This window comes from Corvus cornix, chromosome 22 (genome assembly GCF_000738735.6).
Source record: "Corvus cornix cornix isolate S_Up_H32 chromosome 22, ASM73873v5, whole genome shotgun sequence".
Taxonomy (NCBI): Eukaryota; Metazoa; Chordata; class Aves; order Passeriformes; family Corvidae; genus Corvus; species Corvus cornix.
In genome coordinates, this window is record NC_046351.1 from 1,442,310 (window position 1) to 1,448,055 (window position 5,746).

Sequence of the window (5,746 nt, forward strand, 5' to 3'; positions counted from 1 at the left end):
CTCCCGCCGGCTTCTGCCGAGCTCCGGCTGCCGGGGAGGGGGCGCGGCGAGGGGGCGGCTGCGCTCCGCCGAGCCCCGGCGAAGGGGCAGAGCCGGCGGGGCCGCCGTCCCCTCCCCGCCCCTGCCCCCGCCCGCCCCTCCGCCGGGGCCGCCTTCCGCCGCCCTTCCGCCCGGGGCAGGGCTCGGGGGGCTCGGTGCGGAGCCCCGGCTCCCCATCCTCGTGATCCTGCATCTCCTGGCTCCCTGTCTCGCCATCCATCCCTCCCTCGCTCCGCGGGGCTGCACCTGCCTGTCCCCTCCGGGGGACCCCCGGGGCTGCTGCAGAGACCCCCTCCCCACATTCCACCCCCAGGGCCCCCGCGCTGCTCCATCCATGAGGATGGGAGAGGAGGGAATGGGAAAGGGGCACCCGGGGGGCTCCAGGGACAAAGTGCCACATCCCTGGCTGGGTGACAGCCGTGGGAATGGGAAAGGGGGATGCGCTGGGTGGGAAAGGGTCCCTGGATGGGGGATGACCTTGGGAATGGGGAAAGGAGATGCTCTGGGGATGGCAGAGGGGGGCTCGTGGGCTGCAGGGACAACCCCTGGATGGGTGACAGCCATGGGAACGGGAAAGGAGGACCCGTGGGGCCGCAGGGGCACAGGGACAAGGTGCCACCCGGTGCCAGGGGGAGGGAGCCAGGGGACCCCACCCAAGCGGGGCCACCCAGCAGGTGCTGTGGCCTCCCCACTGCGGGGTCTGCGGGAGGGGTTGGACACCCACCTGTGACACACCCTGCCCAGGGAACCCGAAATTCCCATCGGACACTCCTGGCACAGCACCCTGCTCATCCTTCCCGGCATCCAACCCCTCTGCCCCACAGCGGGAATGGGAATGGGGTCACCACCCCACTGCAGGGACGCGGTGCAGCCTTCCCAGCTTCCTTCTCTCTCATCCCCCCAGCCCCAGTGGGGTGCTGGAACTTCTCGCCCCTCTCTCTGTCCTTGATTTGGGGTCAGGACCCTACAGGCCCCAACAATGGGGAGCAGGAATGAGGAGAAGGAAGATGCTCCGCTTGGGTCACCCCAATAAAGGGCCTGGGGAGCCGGAGGGGACTTGGGGGCCCAGCGCTGGGGCTGCCCCCATTCCCACATCCCCGTGTCCCTTTGGAACGCTTCCCCTCGGCAGACAGCAGCGGGATCGCGCTGCTCCACCGGGAAAGGGTCGGGCGGAAAGGAAGGGGAGGATGGAAAGCAGCAGCTCAGAGCATCAGCGGGGCTTCCCAGCCACCAACACCCCGCCCGCCCTATCCTCCTCCTGCTCTCTGCTCTCCCTGCCGCGGCTGCTCCTTGGAAAGGAGAAGCTGCTCCTTGGCAGGATATTCCCGAGCTTCCACAGCTCCGAGGTGGAGCCGGCAGTGACCGGGGCATCTTTCATTTGGCCAGGTCTCGGCTGGTTCGTCGTTCTGGGTGTCACACCTGTCCCCCTGCAGCCAGGTTTCCCAAAAGTGCCATTCCCGGGATGAAGATCCTACTGTTCTCCCTGCCCTTTGTGCTCCGGTGGGATCCCAGCAGCAGGAAGGGCGGGAGCTGCTTCAGGCCGTGGACAGGTCCCTCTGCCTCCTCCTCAGGAAGGCAAATTCCTGCTCATTTCCTGCCTTAGTGGCCCCTCGGATCCAGGGAAAGGATTCCCTCTACCAGAGGAGGGATCTGCTCTGCTCTCCCAGCTCCTCGGCCTCTCCATTCCCTCCCTCTCCGCCCTTCCCAAGCTCGGGGCTGTGCCAGAGGGGACTCAGCTCCCCGCAAGGTGACACTTGGCTGGTTTTTGTCCCCGCAGCTGCTCCGGGAGGGAAGGGCACAGCCTCACCTGGGCTTTCCCTGGGTTTTATTCCCTCAGCCCCCGCCCCAGATCCTGCTGGTGGTGGGAACCACGGAATCCAGCGGGAAACGCCCCCCTCTAATTACCCGAGCACATTAATTAGCTCGGCCGCTGACGGAAGGGTGGGATGGGGGCCACGAGCAGCGCATCCCGCGGGGTTAATCCCGGAGCATTCCCACTGCGCATCCCCGCTCCGGCCTTATCAGGAGCAGGCAGCTACCTGGCCTCTCATTCGGGATTTATTCCGGTCGAATTTACGGCCTGGGAGCTTCTTAAACCAGGGGCAGCATCCCGCTGCTCAGCCTCCCCCCCCGCCCCCATGCCGGGTTTTGCGGGAAGGGGAGGTTGGAGTCTCCTTCGGGATGGCACAGGCAGCTCTGGGAGGGGGACAGCGGGGGACTGTCCCTTCCCAGCCATCCCAGCACAAAGAGGGCTCTGTCTGGAGCGGCTGGTCCTGCTCGGAGGGAGAAGGGAGGCACGGAGGGATTAGGGTGGGATGCAGAGGTTTTTGGGATCAAAGGAGACCGGCAAGACCTCATCGTCCCGGGGGAGAGGAGAGAGCACGGATAGAAATATTCAGGCTTGGAGGGGGAAAAAAAAAAAACCAAGAAAAACACAAGAAACTCCACAACTTTATTCCCAGGCTTTGTGGGATGACAATGTTAATCAGCAAAGCCGATTACAGGGACACCGCGCCAGCTCCCAGTGCTCCCAGTGCTCCCAGTGCCTCCAGGCACCCCTGGAGCGAGGGTGGCACAGAGGGGTGGCTGCTGCTCTCTTCCACTTCCAAAGGATCCCGCTCCTGAGGGCTCCAGCATTCCCTGGGGAGCGGAGACCCCTCCCCGGGCTTTGTTCCCGCACAGGAGTTGATAGATGGGACCGGAGGATTCCTCCCCTCCTTCCCTTTAAGTCCCATTAATATGGGCTGGATTTGTTCGCCCTCCCGACTCCGGGCTTTAATTCCGCGAGGCGTTATCACATTAATGGGAGTCAAGGTTGTTACCGCGATGGATTAGGCATTAACGCTCTAATCCACGGGGGCAGCGCCGGCCTCCGAGCTCTCCCTGCCCGCTCCTCATCCCGACAGCACCGGGAAGAGCCTCAGCACCTCGCAGGACTCCCGGCTCTGCGATGGGTTTGTCCGCCCCAGGGGCACCTGGATGAGGAGAGGGGACATCCCCACCGGGATGCTGCTTCCCCTTCCAGGAAATGCCCCATTTCAGGCATCTGCAGCAGCCTGAGCCCCAAATGGGGGTTTTTAACACTTATGGGAGTTTTTAGGGTCTCAGGCATGGCTGGAAGGCGGGACCTCACCTCTGCTCCGGGGCTCCTGAATCCCAGGGGTGGAGAGGGACCAGCGCATCACTCCCCTGAGCTGCAGCTCCCAGTCTGGGGCCGAGAATTCCCAGATCAGGGCTTTGCCGTCCCGGGATGTGCAACAAACCAAGCCCCCTCTGCTTAATTCCCTTTGGCTCCAAAACCCTGGAATTTTCCCCATTATGGAACCACAGCTTGCTTTATTTGGAAGGGACCTTAAAGCCCATCCAGGGCCACCCCTGCCATGGGCGGGGACACCTCCCACTGTCCCAGGGTGCTCCAAGCCCCGTCCAGCCCGGCCTGGAATCCGTTTCCTGCCCTTGCAGATGCGACTCCAATATTTTACCATTTTTTTTTTACTTCGGGCAAGGTTCGCCCCAGCCCCGGCTGTGCGGAGGGCACGGCGGGGTCACTGCGGGCACAAGGACACCCTCGGGGACATTCCGCGTCCCTCCCCCTTCCCAGAGCTCCTCCGCACTTCCCGCTGCCGGGGAAGCCCCGCATTCTCATCCTCCCTCCCGCTCCGGGCCTGGCCGGGCTTTTTCCGCTCCGGGAAGGGATCCCCGGGGGCCGAACCCGCGGGGCCGTCGGGGCTCGGCCCGGCCCAGCCGCTCGCACTTCCCGCGGGTGAATCCTTGGGATCGCGTTCCCAGGGCTGCTGACAGCGGCCGGCTCGCGGCCACGGGCGATGGGAGTCCTTGGAACACCCCGACGCTGATGGACCCCGACAGCTCCACGCAAAGCAGAGGCTATTTTTGCCCTCGCTGCTGTTTTCTGAACTGATTTTGCCTCTTTAACCTCTGCCGGGGAATCCAACCCCTTCCCTGCTGCTTCCTGGCGGCTCGGGAATCTCGGGGAAAGGAGGGGAACCGGGATTAAAAGAGGCTCGGCTGAATCTAAACCCCCTCTGGATGAACCCCAGGGCTGGTGGCAGCATCCCGGTGGCTCCGCCTCGCCCTCCCCTCCTTTTGTGGCTGTGAGAGCACCTCGGAAACAGCGTCAGCCCGACCGATCCCATCCCAGCTCCGTCCTGCCCGGGAGAGCGCGGTGGTTCGGGATTCTCCCTGCCCAGGGAATGCTCCGGCGTGGGGCCCATCCGGCTCCGATCCATGCCGAGAGCGTGGCAGGCCCTGCCCTGCCAGGGATTCCCAAACCAGAGCCAGGTTTATCCCTAAAATCCCACCTCTGCTTCCAGGAGGCCGGGGACAACGGCAGATCCCACAGATCCCGGCGTATCCCAGGATTCTGGCTGCAAACCGGGACGGTGCCACCAGCGATGCTGCCCGGGGAGGCTGCAGCCGCCCCATTCCTGCCGCTGAATTTTTGGGAGTTGGCGGTGACCTGCACATGGCAGAGGCACTCAGCGGTGGCCCCGGCGAGGGACAGAGCCGGTGCCACCCCGCTCTTGTCGCTGAGTTTTTGGGAGTTCGCCGTGACCCGCACATGGCAGAGCCACCGCGCTGGTGGCCCGGGGGGGTTCAGGCGCGGCCCCTCGCTGCGGGCCGCCACGGAGCGGAGCTGTCACCTCTGCTGCTCTCACACCCGTCAGCCTCGGCGGCCCCAAATCGCAGCTGACATTTCCATCCCAGCCCTCGGCACCTGAGCCAGGCGCCGGCGCTGCGAGGGGAGCGCTTGGGAATTTTCTGTGCGAAGGAACAGATTCCTGCTCGCTCCTCGCTCTCTCCTCGGTGTCCGAGCGCGGCTCCAGCCCCGGAGCCCCACGGGGGGAATTACCGGGAGTGGCAGCACAGGGACAGCCGGGATTTTGGCTCAGGAGCCTCGTGCGGTGGACTGGAAGAGCTTCCATGGGCAACCAGAGTGTTCCCATCAAATGGAGGGCACAGGGATGGAGGAAAAGGAAAGGGAATTGTTCCCATTGGATGGGGGGTGCAGAAAAGGAGATGGAATTGTTTCCATCTGATGGAGAAAATAGGGATGGAGGTAAAGGCAGAGGGAATTGTTCCCCCCAAATGGAATGAACGGGGATGGAGACAGAGGGAATTGTTCCATGGGATGAAGGGCACAGGGATGGAGACAGAGGGAATTGTTCCCATCGGATGGAGGGAACAGGGATGGAGGCACAGGAGGGGGAATTGCTCCTTGGGATGAAGGGCACAGGGATGGAGGCACAGGAGAGGGAATCGCTCCTTGGGATGAAGGGCACAGGGATGGAGGCACAGGAGAGGGAATTGCTCCTTGGGATGAAGGGCACAGGGATGGAGGCACAGGAGAGGGAATTGCTCCATGGGATGAAGGGCACAGGGATGGAGGCACAGGAGAGGGAATCGCTCCTTGGGATGAAGGGCACAGGGAAGGAGGAAAGGCAGAGGGACAAGAGGGGCTTTGCAGACGCCCGGGAATGACGCGGGAACAGCCGGGGAACGGGGCCGCTTCCAGAGTCACGCACTCAGCCCCGGTCGGGGAATGCAGCAAATCGAGTTTCACTAAAAGCTCGGGAGCCGGGGCTGGGCGGCCGCTCCCGCTCCCCGCTCCCCGGGAATGAGATTTCCGTGCACTCCCGGGATGTTAAGTGAGTAATTGCCGCGCTCTGCGGCGGCCGGGGAGCGCTGG